General features: G+C 39.1%; 1 pseudogene; it reads right to left on the bottom strand.

Moving 5' to 3' along the window:
- Positions 1–9,659: 9,659 nt before the first annotated feature.
- On the bottom strand, positions 9,660–10,520 carry LOC102842897 (annotated as a pseudogene).
- Between the last annotated feature and the right edge of the window lie 8,740 nt (positions 10,521–19,260).

The following is a 19,260-nucleotide window of genomic DNA, read 5'->3' as shown; positions in this document are numbered from 1 at the left end:
ATACATTTTAGATTCAAGTGCCTAGTTTCTGACTAATGAATAGAAAATTAAAAGTGAAAAAAAAAAAAGCATAATAATTTAAGGTTTAAAATTGTATGTGCCATATTTATATAATATTAGTTACAAAATAGGATCTTCAGAACCTTTATTTTGTTTGTATTTCTTCCATAAATATGCAGGTTACAGCATTAAACTAATTAATGCTAATTATGAAGTCATGCATTGAGTCTATAGCTCCTCTATTTTTGTTACCTATATTCTTAATTTCACAGGTGACTATGTATAATGCTGAGGAGTGTGGTGGCTCTGTACAATAAACAATGGACTGCGAACCACAACATTGGTGGTTCAAGCCCACCAGCCACTCATGGGGGAAAGATGAGGTTTCTGTTCCTGCAAAGACTTACAGTCTCAGAAACGCTGTACAGGGTTATTATGAGTCGGAACCGACTTGATGGCACTTAACAACAGCAACAACAATTCATAATTCTTATTACTGATTCAGAAGTATCATTAGAACTTTCAACACAAAAATTCTGTAATGTAATATTTTACTTTTAGTGTAGTATTTTATATTTTTACCTTGTTGGCGTTGTTGGCTTCGAGTAACATACACTTATGTACACACAGGTGCAGAAACACTCATTTCCATTACTACATAGGTAGACAGTTAGGGCTGAGATTATTTTACTCATTTTTAGGCTAAATGTTTTAAGTGGGGATTAAAGATAGTTATAAATAAACTTTTTGAAACCAGTTTTGAAGGTTTGCACTATTTACTGATGCTGCTACTACATAAAAATAACTCTGGAAAATTTATCTGATTAGATAAAATAAATGGCTTTCCAGAGTTATTATTTTTCCCTTTTATATTTCACCTTTGGAGAAAAAAAAATTGTTTATATTTAGGAAGTTGGTTTGTTAAACTCAGTGCGTGAAGATTGATTGGTTTCTGGTTGGTTCAGTAGCTACTACTTTAGCAAGGTACTTCTTCCTTTGTGGCCTTTGACAAAAGTAACGTGAGTGATCAAATGGAATTTCAGGACAAGTATAGGAAAAACCTCTTTAGAAACAGAAGAACATTTCTGATAGCAGAAGGGTACTTAATACATGCATACTAGTTTCTACTTGCCTTAAAATTGTGTTAAATAACAAAAGCAATGCTTTAAAAAATAATAATAATTAAACTCGTCTAGAACCTTTTTGCAGCATGCTGGTGGTACTGGAGGGTCAGAACAGGACTGTTACCACAAGGTCAGTAGTTCAAATCCTGCTCTGCAAGGGAATGATGAGGCTTTCTGCTCCTGTGAAGATTTACATTCTCAGAAACCCTCTGCAGGATCACTATGATTTGGAACTGATTCGATGGTAACAGAGCCTTTTGCAGTGTCATTTGAAAACATCACTGTCACCTTGAGTCTAAGTTCTAAAGAGGGTCTTGAATTAGTTCTAAAAAAAAGTGGCTTTTTTCTTCTGTTTTCTGGAAGAAAAAAGTTAGATGTTCAGGTGATTTATATTTAGTATTTCTAGTTTTTTTCCTATGTTAATTTTCTTACATTTTGTTCAACTAAAAAGCTTGTTATTTCTTCTTGAAACTTAACAGTATGCTTATTAAATGTCAAGATAAGATTATCTTTTTAAAAAGAAGCCAAACTTTCCATGCTGTTAGAATAAACTTCAAAGAAATTTTTCTCTCAAATTTGTAAAATAATATTCATTATTTGCATCCATTTACTGTTTCTATTAATTTGTTGAATTTCCTGACCTAAAATAATTTTTTTTAACCAACTTTTTCTTGCCTTAAGATGTAATATTTTCTACTTAAATAATTACCCAAGGGATTCTTTATCATTTCTTTAAGCTTAGGAAATAGAAATGCCAAAATAACATTTAATGTACTTCTCTGTGACCTTTTACTATAAAATGTTGGAGATTATGTTTAGAATCAATTTGCTTTTAGTGTGAATATGTATTAGGAAATTATTTTTTTAATGTAAATTTAAAAATGTTCGTAAGAATTAGGCTAAATTAAAAAGTTTTGAGTTTTGCTTGGATTAATGAAATTTAGAAATATCTCTTGTATGTGACTCTTTAGAAAATCTACGATTAATGGAAATAAGGACATTCGTATTTTATCTCTTATGACTGTTATATTATTTTTTGTTTCATTTGAGGACAACCATGTATTAGCTTCACTTAGCTGATGTCAGTAAATGTTTTGATTTCCTAAATGTAAGGACTGTGCTTATTAATTTGTGTAAAAGTAAAACACTACAGTAACAGAAAAACAATGCTGTCTCTCTAGCCAAAATAAACAGTATTCATATGGATGTATTTCTATTACTGCCAAATAAAATAGTGATGGTACATACATCTTGCTAATATGCTGAATATTTTTTCCATTTGCTAATATTTTATTATAAAATTTCACATTACTATTTATATAACAAGGAGCTCTGGTAGTGTAGTGGTTACCAATTAGGCTGCTAACTCAAGGTCAGCAGTTCAAAACTACCAGCTGTTCTGCGGGAGAAAGATGAGTCATTCTGCTCCCATAAAGATTTACAGCCTCGGAAACCCTGTACTGGGTTGCTATGAGTCGGAACCGATTCCATGGCACATAACAACAACAACAATTTATATAACAGTTCAAGTTTTCAGTTTTCATACTATTTTTGTCAAATCTCTGTGTCAGTGTTCTGCTGCTTATAAAAGGACTCTGGCTTTTTCTTTTCTTTCTTCATGCTGTGGAGTAATTGAAATGTTATCAAAGTTATCTTTTCCTTAAAATTTTAAAAGAATTCACCTGTAAATACCATATGGGCTTGGTATTTGGGGGAATGGTAGCTTTTTAGTAACTTTCTCAATTTCTTGCATTGTTACTGGCCTCTTAAGGTCTCTCTCTTCTATAGTCAATTTTGATACCTGGATTTGTCATCACCACAACATCCCAATGCCAGATAGCTTCCCACACACAGATCAGCAAGTGAGCAAGTTCAGTTTAGAATATTTTAAACAATGTGTATATGTGAGAGAAAGTAACCAAGTGTTGCTATTAGGGTTCCAATTCATAAATACATGCATGTGTTTATTCCAAACAAAATGTGTTTGAACATGTTTCTGTGACCAATGGATATCTTTAAGCAAGTTCTCCCATAATACACGTGTCTTGGTCTTGTTAAGCTGTTTTTAAAAAGAAAGGATACTTTTTGTACTTCGAAAAAAAATGATTTTGGAGTCAGGGCTAATGTTCAAATTTTTAAAATAGTGAACATCTTCCTAAATCATCTGGGCTTTGCAACAAGTTTACAAGAATACTGCCCCACATAGAATAACATTTTTAAGATGTACCATGCATATTGAAGAAGTTTGAGAAGATAACCTCAATTATGAGCCAGCAAGGGAAGACTGTCAGCCTCAATGAATGAAGAAACTGTGGTTGAAGTCCAGAACCTGGTGGAAGAAACCTCTAGAATTGCCACTTATATGATGGCTACTTTAGTTGGGATCTCACAGACTTTGGCATTTTCAATTTTAAGCAAACATCTTGGCCTTGTCAAGCCTTCAGCTAGATAGATGTCCAAAGTGTTGCATGAAAATCAGTTAGCTGAAAGAGCTAATGGGGTTAATGAAGACAATTTCATAGAATGAATCCTAACTGAGAGTTGGAAGTGCCAATGTGAATCAGAGAGCAAGATCCAATCAAAGCAGTGTCTTCTGAGGGAATCTGCCAGTTAAATTCAAGGCAGGTCAGCTCAGAAGGTTATAATGAGTGGTTTGGGGGATTCCAAAGAGGTAGCCTTGATTGATTTTCTTTAAGGACATAGAATGGTCACAGGGGCTTATGAAAAAGTTTTGAGAAAATGGAAAATTGTATTGGTGAGAAAAAAATCAGGAGAAGTTATACCAAGGAATTGAGTTTTCCTCATCATGACAATGTACCTGTTCATTCTTCAAGGGTAGCAAAGACTGACCTATGAGAATTTTGTTGGGAAACCTTACTCTATCTACTCTACAGCCCTGTTCTTACCCCTCCAGACTTCTTTTTGTTCCCCAAACTCAACATGATTTGAGTCCCTTGAGGATGCCCAAACTGCCATTTTGGGGATGGGTTAGAGAGCTGGAAACACCACATTTAGAAGTGTATAGACCAAGTGGAGGCTGTATCAAGAAACAATAGCTCCACATTTTGATGTTTGTGTTCAATAATAAATTCTCATTTTATCGCAATACTTTTTGACTTACCCTTTCATTGTAAGATCACATGGGCTTATCACATTCAGTAAAGGAGAGGATGCTCCCTGGACACCACTATAGTCAGCGCATGGCTGAAAGTAGTTCTCCTACATATAAAACACCATTCTTAACTAGGGACTTTTATTAAACAGGATGATTTTAGAATAATTGCATATGTATACCTACTGCCATCAAGTTGATTCCAATTTACAGCAACCCTGTAGCATAGAATGTAACTCCTCGGTAGGGTTTCTGAGGCTGTAAATCTTTAAGGAAGCAGACTGTCTCATCTTTCTTTTTGGAGTGACTGGTAGTTTGAACTGCTGACCCTTCAGTTAGCAGTCTAACTCTTAACCCACTGTGCCTCCAGGGCTTCCTCTATCAAAATATATGTACTTATACATTTTTAAGTGATTAAACTTATAAACTGAAGTGTATTAATAAACAAACTATAAAAAAAGTTGAATCTTCTCCTAGCTAGGAGACAGTGTTGAATGTGGACTGGGAAACCAATTAGTATTTCAATCTCTTCTGTTTTCTTTGTCTTTTTCTGCTGTAACTTTGATCCCACCACCTGAATTTAGTATTTTACACTTTAAACATCTCTCTGAATTCTTAGGCATATTTAAAATATTTCTCTTTAAGTATCTCAGTGTCCTGTTGCTGGTAGCTTAGTGGGTTATGTGTTAGGCGACAAATCACAACGTCAGCAGTTCAAATCTACCAGCCACTCAGAAACATGAGGTTTTCTTCTGTAAATTTACTTTTTTAATGCATTGTATTCCATACTGTTTTTATTCTACTTTTGACATCTATTTTACTCTTTTCTGCAATGTCTCTTCCTGTACCCTACATTCTGTAACTCTTTACCCTGCCACTTGTTAGCCCTTGGTCTCTTTCCTGATGCTACTAACACCTTTAATCATGACTGCACAAGCTCTTTTATCTGCTGAGGTTCTATCATCATTTTTTTCTGTGTATGCACGATGGGAACCCTTCAGTAACCTCCATCATTTGGTCAGAGAAGGCTGGATTCCAGTATGTGGGGAAATAAAAGCAAACTTTCCTCCTATGACACTTTTTATCTTAAAGCAAAGTAACTGGTACATCAAATTCTATTTTAATGTTTTTTAACTCTTATTTATGTCACAGATATCTTTCACAAAGAGCATCTATAGATAGGAAATTATAAAATGTATAACTTCCTATGTTGAAATAAAAGGAGCCCTGGTAGCGTAGTTGGTTGTGAGTTGGGCTGCAAACTGCAAGTTCAGCAGTTTGAATCCACCAGTCACTCCGAGAGAGAAACATGAGGCTTTCTTCTGTAAAAATGTACAGCCTTGGAAACCTTATACAGAGTGGCCATATATCTGAACTGACTCCGCGGCATACCACCACCAGATTGAAATGAACATTATCATAGCACTTGATTACAAAAAAAGTACTTTAAATTTTGAAAGCAGTTAAAACATATGACTTCCAGAATTTTGTTTCTTTTACTTAGTAATGTTCTATGTGAAAGGATGGGCTCAGGACTTAAAAGGACCAAGCGCTTAATGTGGTGGTGGCTGTGTGCCATCTAGTTGGTTCCCATTCAAAGCAACCCTGTGTAGGGTTTTCCAGAAATAATGAATCTTTACAGGATAAGAATGCTCTTTCTCCCATGGAGTGACTGGTAGATTTGAACTGCTGACCTTGTGGTTAGCAGCCTAACTTGTAATCCTCTACAAAACCAGGGTTCCTTGTTTAATGTGGTTATGGTCATGGTTGTTAAGTGTCATTGAGTCAGTTCCGGCACATTGTGACCCTGTATAGGTTTTCTTAGGAGTGGAAGGTGGGTTTGAACTGCCAACATTGTGTGTAGCAGCCCAGTGCTTATCCTTTAATGTGGTGGTGGTGGTGGTGGTAATTGTGTGCTGTAAAGTCGATTACAACTCACAGTGATCATTTTAAGAGTTTCCGAGGCTGTAAATCGTTATGGGAGCAGAAAGCCTCATCTTTCTCATGTGGAGCTCTACTGGTAGATTTGAACTGCTTACCTTTTGATTAGCAGTCCAATTCATAATCCACTGTAGAAGATGGATAACCAAAAAAGTAGATTAAGGCAGATTCATTAGTTACCTAATGCTGCATAACAAATTATTCCAAAAGTTAGCAGCTTGAAACAATCAACAAGATCTTGCACCGTTTCTGAGAGTTGAGAACCCAGGAGGGGCTTAGTTGTGTGGTTCTGGCTTCGATTCTCTCCTAAGGTTGCAATCATCTGAAAGCTTGGCTAGGGCTGGAAAATCGTTTCCAAGATCTACTTTTCCAGGATATGTCTAGAGGCCTCCGCCCCTCTCCTGCTATTGGCTTGTTGTTGTTAAGTGCCGTCAAATCGGTTCCAACCCCTGTATAGGGTTTTCGAGGAGCAACTAGTATGCTTGAACCACCAACTTTGTGGTTCAAGTGGACTTTGCAGTCCAGCGCATCCTTGCTACATGGGCTTCTCAACATGGCAGCTTGAGTATCCTTAAGACAGGGCAGCTGGCTACCCACAAAGGGAGGACAAGGTAAAACCCACAATGTCTTTTATGAATTTAGCCTTGGAAATAACATACCATCACTTCTGTATATCCTATTGGGCACACAGACCACGTCTGACATTGTGGGAGGGGACTAGACAAGGGTGTGAATACTAGGAGGTGGGATCATCTTGGTGACTGACTACCACAGCAAAAAACCATAATAAAGTATAAATAGATATCTTACACATTTTAGTTTTAGATGAATAAGTGTACATTTTTGGTCAGTCTTCTAATGTTGAATCAATAGCTTTATTGGAGTATGGGTTCACTCAGTATTATGAGATTTTATGAGATTTTTTTTTTAATGCTTTATTGTGAATTATGTGATAGTTTACACGGGAGGACATTAGCGTCATATTGACCCGTCGTATATCCTTTCCTTGCCATGGTTACAATCCCCTCCATGCATCATCCACCAACCACAGGGTATACCCCGCAACCTGTCCACCCCCCCCCCCACCAGGTTGTCAGCACACAGACCCTCTTCTCTGTCTCTGGGTCCAAAGTCCCCAGCCGCTCCATCATCTCTGCCTCCATCCCTGGCATCACCATTTCTCTGGGTAGGGTCCCGCATTCCACTCTTCTCCCTTGATGGTCCCAGGGACCTCCGCTCCTTGACTGCAAAGTTAATCACTCCCCTCCCTTTTCCACAAAACATCTAATCTTTACATTTCCAGCCTTTACAATCAGTCCTGAAAACCATTATCTGCTATTGTACTGCAAGAGACCTATCTGCATCTTATGAGATATTTTTGTTGGATAAACTACACTCCTAAATCATTATCTGAGACTTTTAGTTTCTCTTGATTTTAAAAGGAGAAAAATTTAGACACATGAAAAGCAGTAAGTATAGAATATGCCTACATTTTGATAAATTTTGTACCCAATCTTTTATACTTCTCTTTCCTACACTTGATGATAATTTTAGAACTATTATTTGCCTTTATCTTTCAAAGCATTTATTTAACTAAACTTTTATTTAACTAAACACTGTTGTTAGTTTCTGTCCATGTGGCTCCAACTCATGGTGACCTTGTATGTGTAATAAAATGTTGCCTGGTCCTGCACCCTTTCCATGATGATGGATCTACTTGAGTGCACTTTTGTGATGGCTGTTGTGTTAGTACATCTCATTGAGGGTTTTCTTCATTTTTTTGCTGATCCTGTGCTTTCTTTTTTAGCAATTGGTATAAAAACTCTTAACTTTTTATTTGACTCTTCTTTTTCTTCTTTTTTGTAATACATACTTTCAGTAGCATGCAACTAACATAATCAAGTCTGAGAACCAAGCCAATGTATTCATGGTATGTATAAAAGAAAAGTTTATGTAGAGTGGTGTATCCTGGATTTCTATTGGTTTTCTCAAACTTAGTATGTCCAGCTTTTGATCTCCTGACCACCCCTGCTTAACAGTCTACTTTTCCCAGTCTTCCCCCCATCAGTAAATGACAACTCCATTCTTCCAAGTCTTCAGCTCAAAAACGTTTCCTCACACATTATGTTCAATTTGATGCCCAAATCCTGCTAGCTCTACTTACTAGGAGGGGCAAGAAGGGGGTGTTGGCCATTTCCCACTACCTTTGAGACTATATAGTTCACATTACTTCTCATCTTGAATATCGTGGAACTGTCCTAATTGGTATGCCTGCTACCTCCCTTGTCCCACTCAGCAACACTAGTCAGGGGTGGTATGAAGAGAGCAAAGGGGCCAGCTGGATCATCCATCCCCTCTATCTGAGTAGATTTCAATAACTTATAATTACCGATTTAGAATTTTTATCTACTTGAGGAATAAATGGCTTTATCCCTCTGAGAAGAGTTTTCATCCTGAGCAAATGAATGTGTGGGGATGAGAAGGGAAAGTGGAGCTCTAGTTAAGAGTGGAGGTTTTTTGGGCATCGTTGTATATATAACCTGAGCACAACTGCTGGAAGTGGAAAGTGGTTACCTTGCCTCTGGTCTTGCTTTGTTTGGTCTTTTTGTTGTTTTCTATATGTTATTGAAGAATTAAAAGATCTTCCACATTAGAAAATAACTCTTTGGATGTGCATTTTTCAAGTTGTTATATGGCGTATGACATCAGATGGGTTTCAATGGCAGTCAGTACACGTTGTAAAGAACTGTGGGTACCTAATTTTTGTAAATAATTTTATGGTTTAGAGAGATCTGAGATTTGGTTTCAATTAAGGAAGAATAGAATTTTTATTATTAAACTATCAATTACTCTCCTTGAAGTTAAAGACAAGGGATGCAGGAAAAGAAAAGCAAAAAGACAGATAAAATCGTGCTGGACTGATGCTCTGACTAATAAAGGGAATGATAATGTATAGCTTGCAGTCCTGGTGTAGCGCTGTGGGCTAATGCGCTGGACTGCAAACTCGTTTGAACCACAAGGTCGATAGTTCAAGCTCACCAGCCGCTTCTTGGAAACCCTATACAGGGTCGTTATGGAAACGACTCCACAACACTTAACAACCACAATGTATAGCTCAGCTTCGGGACGTGTAGAGTAGCTAAGTGGGTCCCTGGGCAAACGGGTTGTGAATAGTAAAGACCATTTCCGCATCACTCTTTCCCTTAGGAGAGGCTGTCTCCCTTTCCCGGGCCCTGCCCGAGGTGAAGGCCAGTCCATGTTTAGGTTGCCAGTTCAGGTCGAGTTTAAGGGACAGTTAGGTTCTGGTGGAAAGTTAGCAACCACTGGTACCCCTCGTCTGCTTTCCTTCTCGACTCTCCACCCATCGCCGGGCGATACGGCGGAGGTGGGGTGTGGTGGAGGAACTGGCCTTGTGTTTTGGAACAGCTGCAGCCGGCGCAGGGCCCGCCTGGAATGCGGGAACAGGCTGCGCACCAGGACTTTTATGGAAACTTGCTGCTGGAGACAGCGGCGGCGGCGGCGGCGGCTGCCAGAGGGCTCCTAGCGGCTGGAGCATTAAGCCGCACTCAGGCTCCGGACGCGCACAGTCTCTCTACGCTCTAGGAGGACATTCGCTTCTCGCAGGCTCCTGGCTGGTGAGCATCGGGAGAACGTGGGGCTAGGACGGCGCGAGAAAATGTGTCGGGTCCCCTGGGTGGGCACGGAAGCTGCAAGGAAAGCGCTCCCCCGCTCCCCGTTTCCCGGGCAGGCTTCGCTGCAGCCTGGGAGCGCATCAGGCTCCATCCAGCTGTGGCTACGCGCCGGCTCGCGGCCCCAGGGAACTGGCCCTTTGGGCTAGGCGTGTGCCTACGGGAATCTTTTTCGTTGTTTCTTGGCCATTAACCGACCTCGGGCTTCTGGTTGCGATTCTCTTACCCCTCTGCCCTGCTTCTCGGCTCCGCCAGCGCCTTTACTGTTGAGTTACATATGCAAGGAAGGAGCCCTCCGTGAGCTGAGTGGGTGCCAGCCCCTTAGGGGTTCCCTTGGGGTCCGAGCGGGTAAAGTTAAGTTTCCCCGGAAGGACCTCCCCACTAGGTGCTCCCTCCGCGATCTCGTTCCCCGCCAGCAGCGTCTGTTATTTTTTTAAAGAAATCGTTCCTGACCTGTCACCTTGGAGGCTGGGGAGTGAACTGTGATTTAAAAGCTCATCATATACGCCCTCCCTCCAAACTATTTTTCCTGATTCTGCCTGTGGTGGGATGCTAGGGGTTGAGGAGATACAGCTGAAAACTGAAGTGAGCAAAAAATACAGTCACCTCTTGAGATTTCATTGGTCTATTTGCTTTGTGGAAAGCGCGAACCATTACAGTTGTGTTTTTAAACCGTGAAACGCTCTACGAATGCTAAAAAGGTATTATTATTGGCATTTTAAAAAATAATTTTTTAAAACACAAAAAACCAAGTTGAGACATTAGTTGATTGTTGCATCTTCGTTTGATGTTTATTTAAGGTCTACAGTGTGCTCTAAAAGAGTTGGAGAGAGAGAAAGATAACAAGGTAAAAATAGCATAAGTATCTGCCCTAACAAAATGTCTGTCTTGGGAAAGCAGGAGATAGAGAAAAGAAGTAAGCCATCATGAAAAATAAATTAGTTACATGACCAAAGCGATGGCAGCATCATTCATCAGCTAAATTTTGCTAAGGAATTCATGTAACAAGAGTCCACTGGCCTGGGAGTCACCACGTAGCTATGTCTTGGAGAGTGCGATTAAATAAACGTAAGAACTTGTATTTATACCATCTTAGTCACACATTGGGGGAGTGTTGTGGCTCCGTAGGATAAGCACAGGGCTGCAAACCACAAGGTCAGCCATTGGAACCTCTCTCAAAGATTTCTACTCTCACAAAGATTTAAAAAGTCTAGGAAACTTTATGGTGGTGGTGGTGTGCGGTGGAGTCAATTCTAACTCATAGCAACGCTGCACAGAGTTTCCGAGGCCGTAAATCTTTATGTGAGCAGAAAGTCTCATCTTTCTCCCTCGAAATATCTGGTAGTTTCAACTGCTGACCTTGAGGGTAACAGTCCGACTTGTAACCACTATGTTACCAGAGCTCCTTTGGAAACCCTATATAGGGTCGTTATGAATCGGAACTGACTCATGGGAACTTAGCAAATCACACACTGGAGTCTTAGTGTGATTCTATATGATAAGTACACACCAGCAGCTCCTTGGAAACCCTATAAAGAGTCGCTGAGTAGGAACCAATTCCAAGGCACTTAACAACAACAAGTCACACATTATTAAGTGGGCCTTATACTTTTTTTCCATAATATCCTTTTATAGGATAAACTGCGGTTATAAAAAGACTCAGAAACAAGTAACTGAAATTCCTTTGAGTTTTGGGGCATTGGTAAGGTAGAAAAATGCATAATTAATCTATGAAGGGAAAAGGTGGAATGTATATTTTTTGGGAGTCCTGGTGTGGTGCTGAGGGTTAATGCGTTGGACTGCAAGGTCAGTTTGAACATCAGGGTCAGTAGTTCAAGCTCACCAGCCACTCCTCAGAAACCCTATACAAAGTCACTCTGAGTTGACACTTAACAACCATATACTTGGGAAAGTACATTCAGTATACATGAACTTTGATTTGATTGTTTAATGTAGTTGGTTAAGATTCTTACAGTTATTAAGTAGCAACCTATTTCTGAGGATATTTTTATTTTGACCCTGCTTCCTAGGAATAATTTTATTCTTTTATTGGCAACAACTTTAAAGACCTCTAAGCAAAAATCACAACAAAATTCTTTTCAATCCAGTTTTCCGCTTTACAACTATGATGTAATTTAGTTTTCATAGAAGTTTCACACTTTCAAATGCATTTTTAACTGAAATGTAGTGAATAGCACTTTTTTTTTCCCTGCTCGCCTTAAATGAAATCATTGTCAAAATGTATGTCATCTTGAGATGACTATATTTAGCATCAAGAAAGGAATGCATGATCTAGGTTTTTGAACAGTATTTTTCCCCTGAAATTTTACTTGAAGTATTTAGGTTACGATTGCACTTGTGAACAGAGTGAAAACTGAATATGTATATCTGGAATCTCAATTAGAGATTGAGATTGCTTTTAATCTGAGCCGCCTCAAATGACATACTTCATTTAGGAAAAAAATAAAATCTACCAGCTATCTTTGAAATAACCTGAAGGACAAAATAAAGTATTATTTAAATTAAAATACTGAGAGTTGTACACACCTAGACGAAAGAAAATAGTGCAATAAATGTAGAAAATATGTAGCAATTGGGCAAATGTTTGAAAGTTTTTAGATGAAAGAGGACTCAACATATTTTGTAGTATAGAGGACCTACACACACACACAAAAAAACCCATCTTGGTAGTGTGTACTTCATCATTTAGTGGATAATGACCTACAAAACTCTTAACAGGATTTCTGTTCATTTTTAACCTATCACCTGTATAGTTCATGTTTTCCTTGGAGTCCTGGTGTGGTGCTGTGGGTTAATGCGCCAGACTGCAAAGACGCTTGAACTGCAAGGTCGGTGGCTCAAGTTCACTAGCTGCTCCTTGGAAACCCTATACAGGGTCACTATGGGTTGTAACCGACTCAACAGCACTTAACAACAACAATCATATATTACTATATAGACTTGAAATTTTTGCATTTTCTCTTTCCCTTTCTTTTTTTAAAGCTTTTGTTGTGAATTGAGTGAAGGTTTACAGGGCAGATCATCAATTTTACATTCAACAAGTCATTGCAATGCTTAAAATCCCCTCCACACACCATTAGCTAATAGTATTTACCTCTATTACCCTTTTTTTTATGTACACATATCAAATTGAAAATATGTATTCATTTAAATATCCAAAGGGCACATTTTGCAAGCCAGCCTCCTGCCTGCAGGCACACACTTTCTCAGTCCATGGGTCTAGAGTTCTCTGCTGCTGTGTCTCTCCATTGCCTTTGCCTCTGCCATCATCTCTGTTGTTGCTGATTTTCTGGTTATGAGCCTTCACTTCCCTCTTGATGGTCCTATGGTCCTCTGTTCCTGAGATGACAAATTAACTGCTCCTCCCTTTTAGTTATACCACTTCTACATTTACAGTTGTGACAATCGCTATTAATCCTGGTAACAATCACTCACAACTGAATCATAAAATCTTATCCTCCCCATCACCAGACCCATCTGGACAAGAGGAAAACTATTCATTGGGGATTTTATCTTACTCCCCTTGTTCTGACCCTAAGCACTCTGACAAACGCTTACAAATCAGTCACTTCATGCCTTTATAGCCCCCAAATTTTGATAGCCAAAGTCTAAATTGCCCGTCCCTATCAACGTAGTGTACTAAGGAGGGAAGCTTGATCCTTAATATGAAGAAATCTTCCCTTTTCGGTTGGAATTTTGGGCAACTTCATTCATAAGCAAAGGTCCAGTTCATCAAGTTGTAGCAATTTACGCTTGTTACTTGTTTCAAACTTCATCTTCATCTGATCGTGTTCTGGTCAGCAATCCATCCAAGTGAAGTTAAATGGGTACTACCTGCCATTTTGGGAGTTTTTGCATACCTTCCCCCACTTCAGAACAACTGGCTGCTCACTCTAACTCTAGTCCCCAGTGGCTAGGTCAGTGGCCTTGGGCTCAGGAGTCTCCCTGAACTTCAAATCAGCTAGCCCTTCTTATTCTTTTTCTCACATCTCAAGCTCATCGGTTGTCTTATGGTACGTGGCCAAACTCAGCCTGTGTCCTCATTACTGCATTCCCCCCCACTTCTACTCACCAGTCCACCAGGGTAGTTACCAGCAAGCTAACAAGACTTTTCATGTGTTCCCTTTGGGTTTCAGTCTTAGAAAGGGGTTTACCCTAATGGGCTGACTTTTCTCACCTTAATGGCTCCAAGGCAAACAGCTTGCTTGTTCCTTCCCCCACCCCCATGGGTCTTTTTTTAAAGAAGTTTCTTCTGTTCCTCTAGCCATTCTGGGTTGGGCTGACATGTCTTTTAAATTGGGAATGTCCCACCTCTGAAGGTTCTGGCTGGGGCTCAGGGTTCCACCAAAGTCTCCATTCTCCACAAAGACTTAACAAGAAGCTTATTTCCTTGGACACATTCTAGTACTTTTTTAGATAATCCATTCAGTTATAGGTTGAAGATGGGCTTATAAGCTTTCTATAATCATGTTTCCCAATATTCCTTTCTGTTTCACTTAAATGGGTATTTTGCAATAGTAGGCAGGGGAAGCCAATATCCACAAAACAGTCAAGCACCTTAACATTATTTCCCCTCCTTTACCCATTCAAACTCTGTCTCTATCCCTATATCACAGAGCCCTGTCATTCCAAGGCTGTGGATACATCACAGTCTATCTTTATCCCATTTAGCCCAAGCAAACCTCCCTAAGTCTTCCCTGATCATCCCCATTCATCAACCCCTTCCCCCTTCTTGTGCATTGGCCTCCCCCTCCTTTTTATTGTCTTCCCCATCACCTGAGCTATCATACATCTTTCCCCTAATCTTTGAGTTACTGTCCCCTCCCTCCCTCTCGTGATAACCCTCAAATTAATCTTTTAGTATGGACATTTTTCTTAAGCTTTTACAATAATGGTCTTATTCAATATTTGTCCTTTTGTGCCTAATTTCACTCAGGATTATGTCCTCAATGTTCATCTATGTTATGAGTCATTTTGTAGCTTCCTTGTAATTCTTCAAGGTAGCATAGTACTCCATTGTGTGTATGTACCAAAGTTTGTTTATCTATTCTTCTGTTTATGGGCACTTAGGCAGTCTACATCTTTTTGCTATTGTCAATAGTGCTGCTATGAACGTTGATGTGCTTATATCGACTTGCTTTCTGGCTCCTGTTTTTTGTAGATATATGTCAAGTAAAGGAATTGCTGGATCATAAGGAATTTCTATTTCCCACTCTCTGTGGAAGCACCATACCATTTTCTAGAGTGGTTGAGTCATTTTACAGTACCACCAGCAATGTAGGAGGGTCCCAGTCTCTCCACACCCTTGCCAGTATTTGTTGTCCTCTGCTTTTTTGAACTTCCATGTTACTTCTGGTGTGAGATGATAGCTCATTGTTGTTTTGATTTGCATCTCTCTAATGGCTAATGGAGTCCTGGTGTAGTGCTGTGGGTTAATGTACTGGAATGCAAAGTCAGTTTGAGCTGCAAAGTCGGTGGGTCAAGCTCACCAGCTGCTCCTCGGAAATCCTATACAGGGTCGCTATGGGTTAGAACTGACTTGATGGCACTTAACAACAACAACAACAACAACAATGGCTAAGGAGTCTTAGTGTGGTGTTGTGGATTAATGCACTGGACTGAAAAGTTGGTTCCATCTGCAAGGTCGGCGGTTCAAGCTCACCAGCTGCTCCTCGAAAACCCTATACAGGGTCATTATGGGTTAGAACCAAGTTAATGGCACTTAACAACAAAAACAATGGTTAATGATCATGAACATTTCTTTACATGTTTGTTAGCTGCTTCAATGTCTTCCTTGGTGAAGTGTCTGTACGTGTCCTGTGCCCATTTTTTAATTGGGCTATTTGCTTCCTGTATTTTAGAGATTAGTCCCTTGTCTGATATGTCATTGCAAAAACATTTTTTCCCAGTCAGTGAGCTCCCATTATACTCTTTTGGTTTGACGCACATAAGTTTCTAATTTTTAATATGTCCCAGTTATCTATTTTGTCTTCTGTTGTTTGTGTATGGTTTTTTTTTGCCATGTTTGTTAGTCTATCTATGCCATGTATTAAAACTCTTAAGTTTGTCCCCATTTTTTCAATGACGATCTTTTTAGTTCTGGGATTTTACATTTAGATCTTTAATCCATCCACGTTGAGTTCATGTTTGTAGATGGTGTGAGATATGGGTCTTGTTTCACTCTTTTGCAAATCGATTTTTAAGTTTTGCCTGTACCATTTCTTAAAGAGACTGTCTCTTCCCCATTTAGTGCATTTTGACTCTTTGTCAAAGATCAGTTGACTGTATGTAGCTGGATTAACTTCTGGGTCCTCAATTCTGTTCCATTAATCCATGTATCTTTCATTGTACTAGAATCAGGCTGTTTTGACAAATGTGGCTGTGTAGTAAATTTTGCAATCTGGGAGTGAGAGGCCTCTCACTTTGTTGTTCTTCTTAATCAGTTCTTTGCCTATCTGAGGTCTCTCTCCCTTCCATATAAAGTTTGTGTTTTTTTTTTTTCCATGTCTTTAAAGAATATTGTTGAGATCTAGATTGGGATTATGTTATATCTGTAGATTGTTTTGGATAGTATTGACACTTTCACAATGTTAAGTCTTCCTATCCAGGAGCATGGTATATTCTTACAGTTTTGTACATCTCTTTTGGTTTCTTTTAGTGGTGTTTTGTAGTTTTCTTTGTGTAGATCTTTTGTTTCACTTATTCCTAAATATTTCATCCTTTGGGTGGCTATTGTAAATGCTATTGTTTTCATAATTTCCTTTTCAGAGCTGTCTTCATTAGTACAGAGGAAGCCAACTGACTTTTGTATATTGATCTTGTACCCTGCCACTTTGCTGAATCTTTCAAAGAGCTTCAGTAGTTTTTTTTGCTGAATCTTTTGGGGTTTCTCTATATAGGATCGTATCTTCTGCAAATAGAGTTTTTCTGCTTCTTTGCCAATTTGGATGCCTTTCATTTCCTTTTCTTGCCTTGTAATTCTGGCTAAGACTTCCAACACAATATTGAATAGGAATGGAGATAAAGGGAATGCTTTCAGTTTCTCTCTGTTGAGAGTGATGTTGGCTGTTGGTTTTGTATGTTGTTGTTGTTAAGTGCCATCGAGTCGGATCCGACCCATAGCGACCCTGTACAGGGTTTCCGAGGCTGTAAATCTTTACGGGAGCAGAATGCCTCATCTTTCTCCCGCAGAGCGGCTGGTAGTTTCGAACTGCTGGCCTTAAGGTTCGCAGCCCGATTCGTAATCACTACGCTACCAGAGCTCCTTGTTGGTTTTGTATATATGCTCTTAATTATGTTGAGGATTTCCCCTTCAATTCCTACTTTGTTTAGTGTTTTTATCAGGAATGGGTGTTGGATATTGTAAAATGCCTTTTCTGCATCAATTGATACAATTATGTGGGTTTTTCTCCTGCATTTTCTTTTGGATTTAAATATCCACAGCATACTAGTTTTGTTGTTAGGTGCCACTGAGTTGGTTCCAACTCATAGTGACCCTGTGTAGGGTTTCCAAGGAGTGGTTGGTGGGTTTGAACTGCCAACCTTGTGGTTCAAACCAAACTTGCTGTCCAGCGCTTATCCTACAGCACCACATCGGGACTCCTATCAAGTGCATTGTTGTTGTTGTTAAGTGCCGTTGAGTCAGTTCTGACCCATAGAGACCCTGTATAGGGTTTCTGGGGCTGTAAATCTTTCAGGAACAGAAAGCCTCATCTTTCCCCCACAGAACCGCTGGTAGTATCGAACTGCTGACCTTGAGGTTAGCAGCCCAACTTGTAACCATTATGCTTATCAACTGCATTGTTGTTGTGGTTGTTAAGTGCCATCGAGTCAATTCTGACCCATAGCGACCCTGTATAGGGTTTCCGGAGCATCTGGTGAGCTTGAACCACCTTAAATTAGGGTGGTACACTTTCAACACTATGGGATGGGTAGATTTTTACCCAGAAATCCATCTTATTAACTTTTTAGCTATAAATTTTTATCATATAATTAACACACCCATGTTATATTTGTAGGAATTCTGGTGATGCAGTTAAGTGTTGGACTGCTAACTCAAAGATCAGTTTGAATCCACCAGTAGCTTCTGTAAAGATTTACAGCCTTGGACACCCTATGGATTGTTTTTGTCTGTCACTATGAATCAGAATCAATTTGATTGCAGTGGGTTTGTTTGGAATTATGTTTGTGGTTAAATATTATGGAAAATGGAAAAGGAACTTTCAAATTCTGACACATCTACTGTTAGTATTTTGATATATTTCTTTCCAGTCTTTCTTCCATGCATAGGATTTTCCCCCTTGTATTGTTATAGCTCAGTGAATCAACATACGTAAGAACACCTGATATAGTATTTGCCTTATAGTTAAGTACTTAATGGGTGTTTCTTTTTCTTCCTCTGTTTTCTGTTTGCTCTCATATTAGAAGAAACATAGGTCAGGGGCTAAAAATGGACAACCCAAAAAGCCACTTCCACCACAGACATGCTTAAAAATCAGTATATTTCATATAAAATTATGGATTTCTAGCCTTTTCTGAAAAATTGGAAGATCCAAGCAAAATTGGGTCTACATTCCTGCATAGCAACAATATAACTAGATAGTGATTGCCCCTTAAACAGGGCACATGCTCTCCAGTTTGACACAGTCTCCACTATTCCCTATGATTTTACATCTGGGTTTTCCCAGTTGGATCCTAGACTCTTGAGCATGCAGTGTCCTGATCTAAGTATTAGGGCTAGTCTGAAGGCAGATTATGATGGAAAGTCTCCTTGACATTATGAACCTGGACTTTAAATGTTGTAAATTTATTTTGGTTAGTAATTGTCTTAAATAATGAGATCTGGGAGTGTTACTAGAGCTAGAAGGGGCAATATTGTTAACCAAAACAAACCAAATATTTTAACTGGTGAAATTTAAAATATATTAGGGAAAATATTTCTGGGAAAGAAATCTTTCTTATGGTCTCTTAAATGATTGTATTCCCTCCCCAAATGTTGAGAAGAGTTTCTGTGGCCCCTAGAGAGTCACCATAAAGTGATTCGTTACTACTGTGTTTTCTCACCCTACCAATTTGTTTGGAACCAGAGACCTGGGTCTTCCCATTCCAAGCCGTGTCATACAATGAAAGACCATCTTCCATTTGTACAGAGGTGTGAACGGGCCCAGATTTCTCCAGTGATTACCACATCTATTTGCTTGAGAAGCCAACTTGCTGAAGCCCTAAGTTTCTTGTTGTGTATTATAGATAGTTTAACCCAAACTGTCACCCATTTTACTTTTAGCATTATATGATATATCTATATATCTCTTGAAATGGTTGAACATTAACCATTTCGAGAGATACCATATGAACAAGAGCCAATGATACTCAG

Source organism: Chrysochloris asiatica, unplaced genomic scaffold, assembly GCF_000296735.1.
Source record: "Chrysochloris asiatica unplaced genomic scaffold, ChrAsi1.0 scaffold00002, whole genome shotgun sequence".
Lineage (NCBI taxonomy): Eukaryota > Metazoa > Chordata > Mammalia > Afrosoricida > Chrysochloridae > Chrysochloris > Chrysochloris asiatica.
The sequence above is the reverse complement of the archived record's forward strand: the minus strand, read 5'-3'. Positions and strand labels throughout refer to the sequence as shown.